General features: G+C 35.9%; 1 protein-coding gene and 1 long non-coding RNA gene across 6 annotated transcripts in view; one reads left to right on the plus strand and one right to left on the minus strand.

Moving 5' to 3' along the window:
* LOC311098547 (uncharacterized protein) overlaps positions 1–20,751 on the minus strand; it is a 174,734-nt gene that overhangs the window by 67,797 nt on the left and 86,186 nt on the right. The window lies entirely within an intron of this gene.
* Positions 7,397–16,498, plus strand: LOC311098451. Of its 2 annotated transcripts, XR_014609481.1 has the most exons (6): positions 7,397–7,878; positions 8,125–8,234; positions 8,330–8,373; positions 9,478–9,542; positions 11,127–11,228; positions 16,152–16,498. It is a non-coding gene; the product is annotated as an uncharacterized lncRNA (long non-coding RNA). The 2 variants fall into 2 exon arrangements; XR_014609482.1 differs by lacking the exon at positions 11,127–11,228 and having other exon boundaries at positions 7,414–7,878.

Consider the following 20,751-nt stretch of genomic DNA (forward strand, 5'->3'; position numbering starts at 1 on the left):
TGGGGCTACATGCCCACCAAATTTCATGTTCCCCGGTGTTTCGGTGTCCCTGGTATCGTTGACGAAAAATTCACGGGGGGCCCAGCGCGGGGGGGGGAGTGGCCTCCGGGGACCAAACGAAATTTTTCCGTAAAAGTCTAGTGGGGCTACATGCCCACCAAATTTCATGTTCCCCGGTGTTTCGGTGTCCCTGGTATCGTTGACGAAAAATTCACGGGGGCCCCAGCGCGGGGGGGGAAGTGGCCCCCGGGGACCAAACGAAATTTTTCCGTAAAAGTCTAGTGGGGCTACATGCCCACCAAATGTCATGTTCCCCGGTGTTTCGGTGTCCCTGGTATCGTTGACGAAAAATTCACGGGGGGCCCAGCGCGGGGGGGGGGAGTGGCCCCCGGGGACCAAACGAAATTTTTCCGTAAAAGTCTAGTGGGGCTACATGCCCACCAAATTTCATGTTCCCCGGTGTTTCGGTGTCCCTGGTATCGTTGACGAAAAATTCACGGGGGGCCCAGCGCGGGGGGGGAGTGGCCCCCGGGGACCAAACAAAATTTTTCTGTAAAAGTCTAGTAGACCAACATACCATAAAAATTTCTTCATCCTCGGTGCCACGGTTCAGGTAGTTATTTAGGAAAAACTGCATTTTTTGGGTTTGGGGGGGCCCAGCGTGGGGGGGGAGTGGCCCCCGGGGACCAAACGAAATTTTTCCGTAAAAGTCTAGTGGGGCTACATGCCCACCAAATTTCATGTTCCCCGGTGTTTCGGTGTCCCTGGTATCGTTGACGAAAAATTCACGGGGGGCCCAGCGCGGGGGGGGAGTGGCCCCCGGGGACCAAACGAAATTTTTCTGTAAAAGTCTAGTAGACCAACATACCATAAAAATTTCTTCATCCTCGGTGCCACGGTTCAGGTAGTTATTTAGGAAAAACTGCATTTTTTGGGTTTGGGGGGGCCCAGCGTGGGGGGGGAGTGGCCCCCGGGGACCAAACGAAATTTTTCCGTAAAAGTCTAGTGGGGCTACATGCCCACCAAATTTCATGTTCCCCGGTATTTCGGTGTCCCTGGTATCGTTGACGAAAAATTCACGGGGGCCCCAGCGCGGGGGGGGGGGAAGTGGCCCCCGGGGACCAAACGAAATTTTTCCGTAAAAGTCTAGTAGACCAACATACCATAAAAATTTCTTCATCCTCGGTGCCACGGTTCAGGTAGTTATTTAGGAAAAACTGCATTTTTTGGGTTTGGGGGGGCCCAGCGCGGGGGGGGGGGGGATGGCCCCCGGGGACCAAACGAAATTTTTCCGTAAAAGTCTAGTTGGGCTACATGCCCACCAAATTTCATGTTCCCCGGTGTTTCGGTGTCCCTGGTATCGTTGACGAAAAAATTCAGTAGATGACGAAAAAAAAAAAAAAAAAAAACTTTGACAATCCCTATATGACCGCTTTCGCTAGCTACGCTAGCGGCGGTCATAATAAACAGTAAACTACAATTAACTGCCTATTTCAAAAGGATCACTGGGCAGTTAGGATATTAAAATGATACACAATCTCAGATTAATGTACTTTTAGAACTGTATGTCAATCTACAGATGAATATGAATTTGGCCGCTGAGTATGACTCTTTTTACCCAAAAAATAAATCAATGTCTCTCAATATGGTTTTTACACTTTTTTAAATGCCCATCTATTTACATGTAGGCTATATGAAACTTCCCTTTAACAGAAAAGGAATAATAATAAATCAAACCCCTCTTAGGAAATACAACGGCAGTTATAATTTGACGGATAAACACATTGGGTCTCATTCATGAAACACGAGCAGAACGAATTTTTGTGTAAATCGTGTGTAAAGTGGTTCTGGCGTAAATTTTCGGATTCATTAAAATGTTCGTATTTCCCAAATGTTAGTTGGTACGAAAGAAATCTACACCTGCTCCCAGCCACGCGTAAATAGTACGTTTAACATCCGAACGTTTTGCTCATTAATAAACTGCATTTTAATTCAACGTAATCGGGTACATATTTACACAGCATTTTGAAAAAGTATTATATATAGTAATTACATACGGTTTTTCTTTTTACTTGTATTACGAGAGCCAGTAATAGCATCTGCAAACGGAACACAAGTCCACAAGTTTTTTTTATTTTTTTATATTCAAGCTGTTTTTTTTTTGTTTTTTTTTTTACAAGTCCGCAAGTTACAAGTGTTGCAGTCAAGCTTCATGTCGAACCATTTTCTTTTCACTTCTGGGACTGTTCGATTAAAAGATGAAACTCCATTAACTGCATCTGTAATATGCTGCCAAGCATTTTTACCTAAAGCATGTAGCCTATTACCTAAAAAAATCCTTTTTTTTTAGGACCTGATACGCCACTATGTACGCTTGAAAATAAAATGTGGCGTTTTGAATGAACTTCTGATAATAAAACTTCAATTTCTGCATCTGAGAAATTTCTCTTCTTCATTCGCTTTTTTTTTTTTTTTTTTTTTCAAAATTATACATGTAATAATACAATAGCATTCGCTTTTGAGAAGACATGTTGAAATCCTTCGTTTCGTGTCATAATATGATACCCATATATAGCTGTCAGTCGGTTTTAATTGGCGGGATTTATGGTAATTGAGAATGAGCGTGCACGCGCGTCCCATTTACGAGTGATTGGAATTCATTAACCCACACACACATTTCACTATCAAATCTCCCAGCTAGCAGGGAACGTTCTCAGAACTTTCGCTAACATTCCCTACAAGTTTGGTTAATGTTCTAAAGAAAACATTTGAATGTAATGTTTACTGAACATTTTAAGGATGTTTTCTCATTTTAAAAAATGTTCCTATAACGTTATATGAAAACTAAGATATAACATTTTAACTGCAACATTCAAAAGATGTTTTGGGAATGTTTCTGAAATAACAAGTTGTACTATGATCTCAAAATATCATTGTCCCTATGTTTCATTATAACGAAAGAAGAACGTTCTCTCTGTCACGTTAGGAAAACGTTTTGAGGATATCATTGAGAGATGAGATGTTGAATGTTCTTTATAAAACGTTCTTCTAATGTGACGAGTTAACACAATTAGAACATTTTACTTGCAACATTTTGAGCATATTTTGGGAATGTTGTTAAAGATAAAGTTTGTACAATGATCTCAAAATAACGTTGTCTTAATGTTTTGTCATAACAAAAGAAGAATGTTCTCTCTGTCACGTTAGGAAAATGTTTTGAGGATATCATTGAGAGATGAGATGTTTATTGTTCTTTATAAAACGTTCTTCTAATGTGACGAGTTAACACAATTAGAACATTTTACCTGCAACATTTTGAGCATATTTTGGGAATGTTGTTAAAGTTAAAGTTTGTACAATGATCTCAAAATAACATTGTCCCAATGTTTCATAAAAACAAAAGAGGAACATTCTCTCTGTCACATTAGGAAAATGTTTTGAGGATATCATTGAGAGATGAGATGTTTATTGTTCTTTATAAAACGTTCTTTTAATGTGACGAGTTAACAAAATTATAACATTTTATTTGCAACATTTTGAGCATATTTTGGGAATGTTGTTTAAGTTAAAGTTTGTACAATGATCTCAAAATAACGTTGTCTTAATGTTTTGTCATAACAAAAGAAGAACGTTCTCTCTGTCACATTTGTAGAATATTTTGAGGATATCATTGAGAGATGAGATGTTTATTGTTCTTTATAAAACGTTCTTCTAATGTGACGAGTTAACACAATTAGAACATTTTACTTGCAACATTTTGAGCATATTTTGGGAATGTTGCTAAAGTTAAAGTTTGTACAATGATATCAATATAACATTGTCCCAATGTTTCATGATAACAAAAGAAGAACATTTTACTTGCAACATTTTGAGCATATTTTGGGAATGTTGCTAAAGTTAAAGTTTGTACAATGATCTCAATATAACATTGTCCCAATGTTTCATAAAAACAAAAGAAGAACATTCTCTCTGTCACATTTGTAGAATATTTTGAGGATATCATTGAGAGATGATATGTTGAATGTTCTTTATAAAACGTTCTTCTAATGTGACGAGTTAACACAATTAGAACATTTTACTTGCAACATTTTGAGCATATTTTGGGAATGTTGTTAAAGTTAAAGTTTGTACAATGATCTCAAAATAACGTTGTCTTAATGTTTTGTCATAACAAAAGAAGAACGTTCTCTCTGTCACGTTAGGAAAATGTTTTGAGGATATCATTGAGAGATGAGATGTTTATTGTTCTTTATAAAACGTTCTTCTAATGTGACGAGTTAACACAATTAGAACATTTTACCTGCAACATTTTGAGCATATTTTGGAAATGTTGTTAAAGTCAAAGTTTGTACAATGATCTCAATATAACATTGTCCCAATGTTTCATAAAAACAAAAGAGGAACATTCTCTCTGTCACATTAGGAAAATGTTTTGAGGATATCATTGAGAGATGAGAGGTTGAATGTTCTTTATAAAACGTTATTTTAATGTGACGAGTTAACACTATTAGAACATTTTACCTGCAACATTTTGAGCATATTTTGGGAATGTTGTTAAAGTTAAAGTTTGTACAATGATCTCAATATAACATTGTCCCAATGTTTCATGATAACAAAAGAAGAACATTCTACTTGCAACATTTTGAGCATATTTTGGGAATGTTGCTAAAGTTAGAGTTTGTACAATGATCTCAATATAACATTGTCCCAATGTTTCATGATAACAAAAGAAGAACATTCTACTTGCAACATTTTGAGCATATTTTGGGAATGTTGTTAAAGTTAAAGTTTGTACAATGATCTCAATATAACATTGTCCCAATGTTTCATAAAAACAAAAGAAGAACGTTCTCTCTGTCACGTTAGGAAAATGTTTTGAGGATATCATTGAGAGATGAGAGGTTGAATGTTCTTCATAAAACGTTCTTCTAATGTGACGAGTTAACACAATTAGAACATTTTATTTGCAACATTTTGAGCATATTTTGGGAATGTTGTTAAAGTTAAAGTTTGGACAATGATCTTAAAATAACATTGTCCCAATGTTTCATGATAACAAAAGAAGAGCATTCTACTTGCAACATTTTGAGGATATTTTGGGAATGTTATTAAAGTTCAAGTTTGTACAATGATCTCAATATAACATTGTCCCAATGTTTCATAAAACCAAAAGAAGAACAATTCTCTCTGTCACATTAGGAAAATGTTTTGAGGATACCATTGAGAGATGAGATGTTTATTGTTCTTTATAAAACGTTATTTTAATGTGACGAGTTAACAAAATTATAACATTTTATTTGCAACATTTTGAGCATATTTTGGGAATGTTGTTTAAGTTAAAGTTTGTACAATGATCTCAAAATAACGTTGTCTTAATGTTTTGTCATAACAAAAGAAGAACGTTCTCTCTGTCACATTTGTAGAATGTTTTGAGGATATCATTGAGAGATGAGATGTTTATTGTTCTTTATAAAATGTTCTTCTAATGTGACGAGTTAACACAATTAGAACATTTTACTTGCAACATTTTGAGCATATTTTGGGAATGTTGCTAAAGTTAAAGTTTGTACAATGATCTCAATATAACATTGTCCCAATGTTTCATGATAACAAAAGAAGAACATTCTACTTGCAACATTTTGAGCATATTTTGGGAATGTTGTTAAAGTTAAAGTTTGTACAATGATCTCAATATAACATTGTCCCAATGTTTTGTCATAACAAAAGAAGAACATTCTCTCTGTCACATTAGGAAAATGTTTTGAGGATATCATTGAGAGATGAGATGTTGAATGTTCTTTATAAAACGTTCTTGTAATGTTATGTGTTAACACAATTAGAACATTTTAATTGCAACATTTTAAGGATGTTTTGAGGATGTTGTTGAGATAACAGATTATATAATGTTCTCAGTAAAACATTGGCACAATGTTCCATAATAACAGAGGAGGAACATTATCAAATCAACGTTCGTAAAATGTTTTGAGGATATCACTGAGACCTGAGATGATGAGTGTTTTTAAAAAAAATTCTTGTAATGTGACGTGTTAACAAAACTAGAACATTTTAAATGTAACATTTAGCAATCAAACTACACAATTATTGTTAAATTGAGCTTGCTGGTCTGACAGCAGGCCAACAGGGTTCACGATGGAACATATGGTGCGTTTAAGTCCTCCTGGGAAGTTTGTATTCATGAGGTTTTACAATTTTGTTTAATGTTTTAAATTAATGAAGCCACTGTAAACTTTATCATCACATATTATACTGTTACATATTAATGCTATCATATTTTGTGCAGGCATTAGCTTACTTCATTGTCACTGCTGAATACCTAAGTATAGTGGTATCCCACAATGTTTCCCACTGACACACCCCTAACTCTTCAAGATCGGGGTTAAAGAAAATCCTGAGCTTCCTACTCATATTCTCATCATTGTGGTGGCGTTCAACTTGTAAATACGATCTTTATGACATGACTTGAATGCACCAATAGCTCTAGCTTAATTAGGGACAATCCATACAAACACTCTTTGCTAAAATACATTACAGACTGTCACAGTAAGAAGTTATTCGTCCTGTATCAACGCTAAAGGCCTAACCACTGCAGTCAACACCTTGGAGTATCCATGCTGTTAAATAAAAGTCTGTAGACAAGGGTTAGGGTTAGAGTTAGGGTTAACCTTAACCCTTAATTTCTAACCCAGACCCGGTTTCACAGAGTTTAGATTAAGCCAGGATTAGGCCTTAGTGCATTTAATTAGCTTTTAAAAATGTGCCTTAGAAAAAAGAAAAAGAAACATTACTGGTGTGCATCTTGAGACAAAATAATGGCACCGACATATTTTAAGATATGTCAGTGCAAGTTGCTTTCAGGTAAAACAGCTCAAACGTGCATTTTAGTCTGGGACTACAGGCTTAAACCTTGCCTGTGAAACCCGGGGTATATGTTGCAACTTGTATAGAATTATGCCAATGTTACCAAAGTGTTGTGTTGGACAGAGGATTTACCCTAAACCAACAGGTTGTGTAACAGTGCCACACAGGGTGAAAAGCAAGTTGACATTATTAGGCATAAGAGTGTTTCTAAAGGAAAGGTCAATATTTTGTTAAAGTGCAAAAGGATCATTATGGGTCACATGAATGTATCTCTAATGTTACCATGATACCAATCCATTAGTTTTTCATGTAGGTAGGTATACAGAATTGTATATGAATAGCCTATACATATGCAATGTTTGCTCTGTTTAATATATAATATGTTTGCTCTTTTAAACTGCTGTTTGGCAGAGCAGTGGTAAATATATGTTGTTATACATGGTATATATTATTTGTGTAATTTATTATTATTATTTATATGTTATTGTAAGTTTATTTATTTTTTATCATACACTGCAATGAAGACACCATTTAACCAATTGATTAAATATAACAGCCAGCTTACAAATACAACTAAATAAATAGCCGTGCACATTTTTTTCATATTCTTTCTTTTAAAACATGTAATCTTTTCCTGTAATTGCAATGTTACCACATTATTGGCTGTCTCTTCGAGTTGTTTTGAGCATGATTGGCTATTCAGACTGTCATCCAGGAATCTGGCCAATGGCAGCTATGCGCGCCTTTTACTGGTCAAGTTTGAAGTTTGAATATTCGTCTGTTTTAGAGTGAGAGTGTGTGTGTGTGCGCGCTGCTGCTGCTCGGGAGGATCTTCAGTACTAGCCTCCTTCGGTTCTGTGGCTTTTACATTGTTTAAAACATGGATTATTTTGCATCGTACTGTTACATTTTTATTTTGAGCGAGTTGCGGGATGTAAATGGACAACGAATTTTAACAACGTAGCCTACGTGTAACGGACATATTGCAATCTGCGGAAGGTAAATAACTTTATTTTATATAAAAATACATTCTGCTACATCAAAATATAGTGTGTTAAATTGAGAAGCTAATTTTAAATGCGACTAGAGCAATATCGATATTATGTCAATGTTTCAGGCTGCATGTGTAACGTTAGGCTAAATATTGTCAGCTAAGTTAGTTTTTGATAAAAATAAATAAAAATAAACCTCAGCATAGTCTGAGCTTTACAATGAGTGAACTGAGAACATTGTGTCTTTATACAGAGAGGAACTCGACCCACACTATGAAAACTAGGCTTTTGAATGATCGCGGGATATCGGCCTAACGTTACCGTCAAAATGATGAGTCATCATCATAATATGTTTTTGAGCTGGTGAGTAAAAATTTGCAAGCTTTTTATGTCTCTTTTAGTAAGTAAATACAAATAGCTAATAATATTGCTGTATGTGTGTGTTTCCCATTATCCAGGAATTTTGGGAATAAATTATCCAGCCACATGATCTTCAGTTGCGGTGAGTATTGTCATAGTAAAATACACGTGAAATAGAGGCAGAACATGTAAACTCTGCTCAAAGGCACACTGGTCCAAACCCTCCAGTCAAAATTGTACCTGTCTTCTTGATATGAGTTTTTATGGGCCTAGCTGACCCAAACATAAATGTCCTTTCAAAATGAAATTATTTTCAAACCTGTATGACTTCTGTGAAACACAAGAATGTTGGGAATAAAACAACATTGGAACCCATTTTATGGAAACAAATGTTCCCAATGTTTCATGATAACAAAAGAAGAACATTCTACTTGCAACATTTTGAGCATATTTTGGGAATGTTGCTAAAGTTAAAGTTGTACAATGATCTCAATATAACATTGTCCCAATGTTTCATGATAACAAAAGAAGAACATTCTCTCTGTCACGTTAGGGAAATGTTTTGAGGATATCATTGAGAGATGAGATGTTGAATGTTCTTCATAAAACGTTCTTCTAATGTGACAAGTTAACACAATTAGAACATTTTACTTGCAACATTTTGAAAAAATAAAATAAAATAAACCTCAGCATAGGAGCTTTACAATGAGGGAACTGAGAACATTGTGTCTTTATACATAACATAAATGTCCTTTCAAAATGAAATTATTTTCAAACCTGTATGACTTACTTCTCTGAAACACAAGAATGTTGGGAATTAAACAACATTGGAACCCATTTTATGAAAAAAAAAAAAAAAAACAGTGAAGTCATTTCTCAAGATATCTTAATTAAGGTTATACAAAATAAATTCATACAGTTTTGGAACAACATGGAGTACTGGTAAATAACGATAGAGAGTCTATTTTTTGGATGAGCTGTTCTTTTTAGGACATGTTCCCAGGGTCCTTTGCTAAATTAACCATGGTTTTTATTATAGTAAAGTGTAGAAACAATATTTTTATGGTGGATTGATTACAATAATTTATTACCATTTAGTTAGTGTAGCAAAACCATGGTTAATGTTAGTAAGGATTCTCCAGATTTATATAGCCTAACACTTAAGGAAAACATAAAAAATGGTCCTATGTCACCCAGATCAATAGTCTGTTAACACACATTAACACACTTTTTACATTTTCTTAAGATCAAGCATTGGACCAATGTTTACGGAGCAGAACAGGCACCAACAGAGAAACAAGTCCATCACTAGTAAGTATCCACTGCATTTTATAAAACCGTAGTCAATTTTAAACGCACAATGCACTCCAAAATAAAAATGATCTATTTTTTTCTCCCTCGTGCCAGATTTATATCTGTCCCAGATTTATATCTGACTTTCTTTCCACAGAGATTTTTAGAAAAATTATCATTAAAGAGAATCATATAAAGAGAAATGTGGGAGGAGCTTGAATTTATTGCCTAGCCCTGTTTGTTTGAACCGCGAGAGCCGTCAAAGCTTATGCTACTCCTATGTCATGCACCGACAAGAGCCTTTTATAGTCAACACGTCGGACGCAAGCAACTTGCAGTTTTGCCCCCACCAACAACGCATAGTATTGCATACAACGGTGCGTCGCGTATCAAAAACTGGGACGACACATTTTTCTACTCATAGACGCATATGGCGGCCGAAGTGTAGTGATGCGTAGCCTTGCAGGCGCATATGCGTATCGATGCGTTGACTAACTCTTTGGGCGTAATTTGACTTGCATATGGCTGTCTGCTGGAAGCTAGTTATTTAAGTCGATAAAATTATAAATATGGTAGGGCTGGGGGAATTAACACGTTAATCTTCGCGATTAATTTGAGATGCTTAACGAGTTTATAAAAAAAATGCAATTAACGCAGCACTTTTTTTGCCTCATTTTAATGACTTCCTGTTGCGGAAAAGGCTGCAAAATATGCCGTCCCGCCCCTCCGTGTTCGGCGATCAGGTTTTATTCTCGCGCAGCTTTCATGACCGGGTCTTTTCCGCTCCGCGCTCTCCATTCCGTGTGTGTGTGTCGGCGCACTGACACACACACACAACACTGAGCAAACATTGAGCTCTTTGCTCAATGTTCTGCTCCGTGTTTGCGCTTGCGCGTTCTGCTCTGTCGTTAACGGCCCAAACGCTCCAATCATGTACCGATCATGCACTGGAAAGCAAAGTCAAATAACGTGAAATTCCTCAGTAGACTTCTGTGAAATAGCCCTACTGAGCTGGTATAGTCATGCTGACAACAATGGTAAAATTACCTGCTCTGATCACATGCTCTTGTAATAATAGCTTTGTAGGACTATGTTTTATTTTGATAATTAGAAAAAAAAAATTATAATAATAAATTGTTAAATTTATTATGTTGATTGATTATTGAAAATAATAATATATTGATATATTGATGTTTAATATTATTTTAATACAGGGCTATTTTCTGTTCCTTTTTTTCCTTTTTGTTGTTTAATTAGGTTATTCTAAGTTTAAATATTGATGATTACAAGCTTGGGGGAAATGCAATTAATTGCATTTAATTACAGCAAATTGTGTAAATAATCAGTTACTTTTTTTAATCGATTCCCAGCCCTAAAATATAAAATATGGATATGTTTCTTACACAAACGCATCACTTCGCTTCACCTTTCGCCTTTATTAACCTGCCAGAGCCGTGTGGAGTACTTTTATCATGGATGGATGCATTTTTATGGACTTGTCAAAAAAATCCCACAGGGAGCTACAGAATAAGAAATCTTTGAAGTCCACTTTTTTACTGTCTGTTTCCATCAGTAAAATTACAGTTTTTTTTTTTCTCTCAGAATTGTGAGGCAAGAACACACAATTGCAAGAAAATATCAGAATTGTGAGCTGTCTTTTTTACTCCCCTCAGAATTCACCCTTCGAGGGAGTTTGATTGACAGGTATTTTTTACATTTTTATTTTACCAAAAATATATTTTTTTAAAAAAATTACACAAATTAAACGTTGAGACTTTGTTTCAACTTTCATATCAAAAGTAACCTGCTCTGTCTTGTCTCTGCGTTTAAACGTTTCAGCGTTTTTTCTGTGATCCGCAATGTATTTTTCATTGCGTGACAATATGATGTGTGGCGTGAGAGCGCCATGGCTTGTTGGACATAGCAACAGTAACTAAAGGGGGCGGGTCTTTGCAAATTGCATTAACCATGGCTGCCTGTTAATTATCACTGGACTACTTCGCTCTCGCATCTCCCAAAAGTAAATTTTTTTTTGTTTTCTTGATTCCATTTGAATGGTTTAATTAAATTGCTATAACCAATTATTTAAAATGTAATGATTTAAGCAAAACGTTCTTCAAAGGTTAAACCAAACTTTTATTTGACGGATTGCCGTGTAGACCTTTGAGTTTCTCTGTGTTTTATGATATGATGATAGTTTTTCTCAAATGAAGCTAAAATGCTGCTGAAGTGACTCTCAGAGCAGCTGTATTGATGAAGTGCATTAATGTTCTCATATAGAAACGACAGCAAAAAAAAAAAAAAGCCAGAATTGCTTTTTTTTCTCAGGTTTTACTAATTTATCCTGTGATTCTGACTTTCAAACGGCCAATTGCGAGTTTATATCTCGCACTTCTGAGAAAAAAAAGTTTGAATTGTGATTCGCAATTACCTTTTTTAAAAATTGTATTCCATGGCGGAAACAAGCTTTCATATGCACAGACAGTAGCTCACATTTAACATGCAGATTGTGCGCACACAGAAACCTACTGGAGCACAAAAAGTTAGTGTCAACACTGTCCTGTGATTTCTCAATAAGAAACAGAAGTTATAGCATATTTTTAGGGGTTCAAGCACGAAGTGCTGAAACCCTATTGTAATTGTACTGATTTTTATTAGGGGTTCAAGCACGAAGTGCTGAAACCCTATTGTAATTGTACTGATTTTTATTATTATTATTTTTCTTCTGCCGTAAAACGCATCGTGCAGCCCAAACCGTAAATGCTAGAGACTTGAAACTTTGCCAGATGGTAGTACAAAAATCGAGGAGAGGTTATCAAAATATGACCCCGATTGGCCCATAGGTGGCGCTACAGTGCAAAAAACAAAAAAAAATCACATTTTTGCTTAAATCTCATTAACCGTTTGTCACAGACTCAAGTGTCTTATATCATTGGAATCCTTGGGTCAAGCCGAACAAAAAAGGCCTCAAGGATTTCATTTCCGGTATGCATATTTTCCGCCATTTTGAATTATGTCCAAAACCTACTTTTGCGAACTAGTCCCTGGTTTTGTGTCCGATCGGAACCAAACCAGTGCAGAAATGTTCTCTGGAGTCAGAATATCAATAATTATCGAAAAAAAGTTGAAATTTCGATTGACGGTCGCTAAGAGGCGCCAAAATGTCTGAAGAAGGCGGAGCCTATTTTACTAAAATGGCTATAACTCCAGAAGTAAATGAGGTATCTTCACCAAACTCGGTACACCTGTGTAAGAGGTCAATCTGAGGTCATAGTAAAAAGATTGCGGCGATTGGCCACATGGTGGCGCTATAACATGAAAAAAACATAAATCAGGCTGTAACCACCTGACCGTTAGTCCGATTGACTTGAAAATTGGTATGCAGTGTCTTGGTCCAAGCTGTCATGTATATCTATGAGGACATTGGTGTATCTCAAAAAACATGGCCGCCATCGGCCAATGAAGTTTGAGCACCTATTAGACAAGGTTAACGGAGGCCGATTGGAACAAAACTCGGTGGGCATGTTCGACTCATGGCCCTAGAGGTCTGTAAGAATTTTGAAAGAAATCGGCCACTAGTTGGCGCTAACGAGTTTTATGGCTCTGTAATCACGTGCTGTTACACTTATCATCACAAAATGCATATCATTTGATAGATCTGCTCATGCTGAACAACTTTGCCTCTAGAAACATTGCTGTCAATCAAACAGTTTATTAATTATTCACGAATATGTTAAAAACCTACTTTTGCGAACTAGTCCCTGGTTTTTCGCCCGATCGGAACCAGACCAGTCTAGGACAATTCTCTGGACTCTCTAGATCAATAATTATCAAAAAAAAGTTAAAATTTTGCTTTTGGTTGGCTAGAAGAGGATCATTTATAAAATAGGCGTGTCCAAATACACTCAAACGTCTATAAAGCCTAAATAAAAACTCAGAACTTCACAAAAATTGATGGGCATATGTGAAATAATATGCTAAAGAAGCATGGAAATTTTTATGGAGATCGGACCATAGGTGGCGCTATAACTGTTAAAAAGCTTTGAAAACCATATATTTCCTATGGTAAATTTCCTGTATTGGCTGTAAATGGACTTTTCCATCTATTATTTCAGTGGTTAAAAGCTTTCTAAATAAATCTTAATGTCTTAAATGCTTATGTGCTTAAAGGCCTTAAATGCTTGAACCCCGATAAATGCTGCTTGCAGCTTTAATTATTATTATTATTATTATTATTATTATTTTCCCCTAAAACGCATCGTGCAGACCAAACCGTAAGAGCTGGAACCTTGAAACTTGGCCAAATGGTAGTCCTCAATTTGGGGAGAACCTATCAAAGTATGACCCCGATTGGCCCATAGGTGGCGCTATAGCAACCAAAAGCGCGAAACTGCTCATAACTACTAGACCGTATGACGTAGACTCAAGTGTGTTATATCATTGGAAAGCTGGACGCCTGACGAACAAAACGTATATCTCCGATTTCATTTCCGCCATGATAGATTTTCCGCCATTTTGAATTTTGTCAAAAACATACTTTTGCGAACTAGTCCTAGGTTTTTCGCCCGATCGGAACCAAACCAGTGCAGAAATGTTCTCTAGAGTCTGATTATCAAAAACTATCGAAAAAAAGTTGAAATTTCGACTCACGGACGGTAAGGGGCGCCAAAACGTACGTTGTGGGAAGGGCCTATTTTACTAAAATGGCTATAACTCCAGAAGTAAATGAGGTATCTTCACCAAACTTGGTACACATGTGTAAGAGGTCAATCTGAGGTCACAGTAAAAAAAACCGCGGCAATTGGCCACATGGTGGCGCTATAACATGAAAAAAACATAAAACAGGCTATAACCACCTGACCATTAGTCCGATTGACTTGAAAATTGGCATGCAGTGTCTTGGTCCAAGGTGCCATGTATGTGTATGAGGACATTGGCGTATCTCGAAAAACATGGCCGCCATCGGCCAATGAAGTTTGAGCACCTATTAGACAAGGTTAACGGAGGCCGATCGGAACGAAACTCGATGGGCATGTTCGACTCAAGGCCATAGAGGTCTGTAACAATTTTGAAAGAAATCGGCCACTAGTTGGTGCTAACGAGTTTTACAGCTCTGTAATCACGTGGTGTTACAAATATCCACACAATATGCATATCATTTGATAGATCTCCTCATCCTGAACAACTTTGCCTCAAGGACCATTGCTGTCAATCAAACCGTTCATTAAATATTCGCAAACATGTTAAAAACCTACTTTTGCGAACTAGTCCTAGGTTTTTCGCACGATTGGAACCAGACCAGTCTAGGACAATTCTCTGGACTCTCTAGATCAAAAACTATCAAAAAAAAGTTGAACTTTTGCATTTGGATGGCTGTAATAGGGTCATTTATAAAATGGGTGTGGCAAAATACACTAAAAAGCCTATAAATCCTAAATGAAAACTCAGAACTTCACAAAAATTGGTGAGCATATGTGACATAACATCATTAACAAGCATGCCAAATTTTATGGAGATCGGACTATAGGTGGCGCTATAACTGTTAAAAAGCTTTAAAACCATATATTTCCTATGGTACATTGCCTGTATTGGCTGTAAATGGTCTTTTCCATCTATTATGTCAGTGGTTACATGCTTGCTAAATAAAACCTGATAACTTTTGATGCTTTTGTGCTTAAAAACCCTTAAAGGCCTTAATAGCTTGAACCCCGATAAATGCTGCTTGCAGCTTTAATTCTTTCTGCTTTTGAAGTAACTAAAACTTACAGCTTAGCTAATAGCAAAGAGACGATTCACAGGTATGATTAAATCACACTAGAAATTGTTCTATCTCAAATGCAGTACTACTTTATCTGTATCTGATTTAAAACAAGCAGAAATCTGTAAGAAATGTAACAATCCATAGACAATATAACTGATGAAAATGAGCTGTTACATCAGAGCAAAAGCATCGTGGGCAGTGCTGTGACATGCTGCAGCTGTGCTCAAGGCTACCTGAGTTCGAGGTTCACACTTCTCAAGCCAAGTTTGTAGTTTGTTAAAATAATTTAGCCTCTAGTTGTGTTATTAAAGGGATACTCCACTTTTTTTGGAAATAGGCTCATTTTACAACTCCCCCAGAGTTAAACAGTTGAGTTTTACCGTTTTCGAATCCATTCAGCCGAGTTTCTGATATTTGGAAGAATATCAGTAACCAGACAGTTTCTGGTCAAATTGACTTCCATAGTAGGAAAAAATATATACTATGGAAGTCAATGAGACCAGAAACTGTCTGGTTACTGACATTCTTCTAAATATCAGAAACTCGGCTGAATGGATTAGAAAACGGTAAAACTCAACTGTTTAACTCTGGGGGAGTTATAAAATGAGCCTATTTACAAAAAAAGTGGAGTATCCCTTTAACATGTATATAATGGATTAAGTATATGTTTTAAATTACAGAAACAAAATAGATACTCATAAGGTATCATATTTATACTTTTAAATAAACTAATCTAATTAATTTCTGATTAATAATTAGGCTGGCTAATTTTGAAAGTTTTCAAAGTCAATATTGCTTGTGATCTTAATATGTAATATGTATTTGTATTATTTTTGTTTACACTGTTGCATGATCTTCTTTTATAGGCTATGAGGAAAAACTCTACCATGCACACAGAGAATGGAGCTCAATTCTGCTAACTGGGATAGCAGCTGAAAAAGAAGAAGAGAAGAACAGTAGAACACCTATTAATGCAGATGACTTTATTCTTTTTCTGCAAGAACCAAGACAACCAAAGACTGATGATGAGCGCTCTGAGCAAACAGCAGTCAAGACGTGTGATTGCACATTGGACTTTACTGAGTTCTTCATTTAATGTTGGGCATCTACTGTACGCAGAACTTCTAATAATTTATGTGAATGCCATTCATAAACCTGTTAGATTTTTGTTTTATTTTAGAGATTAATAAAATTGTATGTTTTAACAATGTTATAGCTAAGCATTTTTTATGTTTAAGAGAACATTTTGGGAACAAAAATAAAACTTCCCACTAAAAAATTTATAAGAATGTTAAGTAGTATTTTTAAGAGTATTTTTAGAGAATGTTATCCTAACTTTTAGAAGAACGTTCTAAGAATAAAAATAAAACTTCCTGCTAAAAACTTTATAAGAATAAAGGGATAATGTTCTAAAAATGTTATGATTAAACATTTATAGAAGGTCATCATCACAAAACATTTTTAGAGTGTTCTTAGAGAATGTTATCCTACCTTTTAGGAGAAATAATGTTCTAACAATATTATTATTAAACATTTTTATAATGTTGTAAAAAAAAATGTTATCTGAACTTTTAAAAGAACATTCTGGGAACAAAAATAAAAACACCCCCTGAAAACTTTCTAAGAACGTTAGAGAATAATGTTGTAAGAATGGTACACCTAAACATTTTAATAATGTTTTTAAATAATGTTATCCGAACATTTAAAAGAACATTCTGGGAACAAAAATAAAACTATCCGCTTACAACATTATAAGAACGTTAGAGAATAATGTTATAAGAATGTTATTACTAAACATTTTAATAATGTTTTTAGAAAATGTTCTCTAAACATTTAAAAAAACATTCTGGGAACAAAAATAAAACTACCCGCTGAAAACGTTCTATGAACATTAGAGAATAATGTTATAAGAACGTTATTACTAAACATTTTAATAATGTTTTTAAAAAAATGTTATCCGAACATTTATAAGAACATTCTGGGAACAAAAATAAAACTACACGCTAAAAACATTATAAGAACGTCAGAGAATAATGTTATAAAAATGTTACTACTAAACATTTTAATAATGTTTTTAGAAAATGTTCTCTAAACATTTAAAAAAACATTCTGGGAACACAAATAAAACTACCCGCTGAAAACGTTCTGAGAAAATTAGAGAATAATGTTAAAAGAATGTTACTAAACATTTTAATAATGTTTTTAAAGAATGTTCTCCAAACTTTTAAAAGAACATTCTGGGAACAAAACTAAAACTAGCCGCTGAAAACTTTCTAAGAACGTTAGAGAATAATGTTAAAAGAATGTTACTACTAAACATTTTAATAATGTTTTTAAAGAATGTTCTCCAAACTTTTAAAAGAACATTCTGGGAACAAAACTAAAACTAGCCGCTGAAAACTTTCTAAGAACGTTAGAGAATAATGTTAAAAGAATGTTACTACTAAACATTTTAATAATGTTTTTAAAGAATGTTCTCCAAACTTTTAAAAGAACATTCTGAGAACAAAACTAAAACTAGCCGCTGAAAACATTTATAGAACAATACATGCTAATGTTCTTAGAACATTTTTAGAACAAAAAATTTCTAGCTGGGCTGACGTTTACGAAGTATTTGTGAATCAGGAGAAGAATTTTCGGGAATGTCTCTTTACGCGCAAATCACTCACATATTTACTCGTATATTTACGAATGTTTCATGAATGAGACCCAATAACTCACGTGGGCCCACACACACACACACACAATCACGCTCACCCCTCGTTGCAGGCCTGTAACCGTTGCTCGCATGCGCTGTGGCCGCAAAAACAAAAAGATAATTGGCCGCTTCACTCCGAAGAGCCAAATAAATATGAAATGGGATACCTTAACCGTAGTGAAGAGTCCTCCCTTTAGTCCATGAGCCAGGGCCCCAAATTTGGTCCATCGGTATCAACGGGGGGGGGGGCAAATGCTATCATTGTTTTTTGGCAAGGTATACACCCCTAGTATTAGAAAAATCACGATAGCAGTGCAGCGGTGGTAGCGAAATCACTTTTTTCAGCTCATGAAGTTACTAACCCCCCTAAAATAAATTCCGTTTTTGAAATCTGGTGTATATCTGGTTTAGGCTCATGCTAGGGATATTGTCAATATTCTATAATATGGTGCTTGGTATCGCTGGAAAGGGGACCTTTTAGGCTTTCATTTAAGCCCAGTACTGAATCTGTCTGACAAACAGAGAGGTCACAAGACTTCTTTAAACCAGAAATAACACACATTTTTCCACAATTTCCGCCTAAACTGTATGATTTCTTTTATCCCTGTGGCATGAAAGAACACCACGGACACAAAACTCAACAACTTCAATACTCAAGGCACTCTGATGACTCAGAAAATGTATAATGTACCCATACTATTTATTTGTGAGAGCCTTAAATTAGACTTGTGCAGGCAGCACAAGTCTTCAAAATAGAATAGAGCCAATAGAATGGACAAATAGAATACCCTATTAGTCCAGGGCCAAATGGCCTATCTATTCATGTACAGTTGTAATAAAAAGTAATTGTTTCAATAGTGTAGTCAATGGTGTTGTCAACATTTGTAAGTGGTTTAACAAAATGTTTCTATCATGTATTTTGATATTCACCCACTTTCAGTTAGAATGTCAGAAAGTAGCTCATGCACGGAATGTTGATGGATTTTGACAGTTTGACAAGGTTTTGTAAGTTTTGTGAAAAGATTGTTGGTTCAGTTGACTGGTTATAACAACACTACCAACTATGCCATCTTCAATCAACTTCCATTGAGTTCCAGGGGTATTAAATGTAAGTACAAAATACTTTTTCTCTTGTGCTTGTCAAAACTGTCAAAATCCATCAACATTCCGTGCATGAGCTACTTTCTGACATTCTAACTGAAAGTGGGTTCCTCTCTCTTTTTTCCCTCACTCCTCTCAAGAACCAATCAAACTTCACATTACATAGATATCAGGCGGGCTTATTCCATTATTCACCAATGAATAACGGACAAACACTAACTTGTTGGTAAAAGCCACGTTTTGCACATGTAAATTACAACCAAACTATAACACAAACGATGCTCTTAAAGGGGTAGATACCCATATACACATGGTAAAGAAATATGAATTCAGTACCCAAGAAACATTATTAGAAAAGGTCTTAAATACTCCCATTTAACTTGGAGGGGAAAATCCCAGGGTTACAGTAATGCCACACTTGTTCTGTGTTCCTCTGTCATGGTATTGTTATGGTTTGTGGAGAGATGAACCCAATCGCAGACAGTATGCAATAAACAGGTTTATTCAGACAAAACAGGGAAAACAAAACCCACGATGGGGCAAAACAAGGCTGGTGGGCAAAAACAAAGACTAACTACACTAGACTAAGACTTGACAGATAACTAGACAAATAACTAACAACAGCAACAAGATCAGGACTTTACAAGACAGAGTTCTTCACAAGGTACTCACGGGAAGGTTTACACACAGGTAATGTATCACAGGATACACACACGAATCACAATGAACCGGCACAAGACAGCAAACACAAGGGGATTAAATAGAGATACTAATGATAAAACAACAGGTGACACAGGTAAAGCAATAATGACAAAATGAGGATAACAATGGGGCGGGGCAAGAGAACGAGACAACACAAGCACACAAAACATGGGTCTGTCATGATCCTGCCTCAAGAATTAAAGAACAACAAGGACTAGATGGCAGAATCATGACAGGTATGGTGTAAGATGATGAAAAAGATGATGAAGGCAGAAGATTCCAATATAAACTTTTACTCACAATAGGTATTCCACAGGTACAGACAGGCAGGATTACATTACACCAAAACCACTGAACATAGACAAGAACGATGTATGGAACCATGTATGAAAGAAAGTATTTTACCCAAAGATTGGAAAAGTGCAATAGTAATACCAATAGTTAAACCAGGAAAAGATGCAACAAAATCTAATAACTATAGACCGATTGCACTCACATCTACACTATGCAAAGTAATGGAGAAAATGATAGTAAGAAGGATGAATTATTACTTGGAGAAAAAATAAATATTATCAATAGATCAGAGTGGTTTTAGGAAAAAGAGATCTACAATGGATGCTTTAATACTATTTGAAAATGATGGGAAAAAAAGCACTTATAATTAGGGATGTCCCGATCCGATCACGTGATCGGAAATCGGGCCCGATCACGTGTTTTCAGACTCGATCGGAATCGGACGTTACCTCCCGATCAGGACTCGGATATATATGTATATATATTCTCAATATTATTTAACACATCTATAGTTATGCAGTGGCACAGAGTTACGCCGGTTTCACACTGCACGCGTTAGCAGCGCAGGAGCAGTGCGTATGGTGAGCAGGAGCAGGACACGCGCGTTTTGCTTTCACACTGGCAGCGTTTGTCACGCGCTGCTGAACCGCGGGTTGTGTACAGACAGAGTA

Source organism: Abramis brama (assembly GCF_963993115.1).
Source record: "Abramis brama genome assembly, chromosome: 16".
Classification (NCBI taxonomy): Eukaryota; Metazoa; Chordata; class Actinopteri; order Cypriniformes; family Leuciscidae; genus Abramis; species Abramis brama.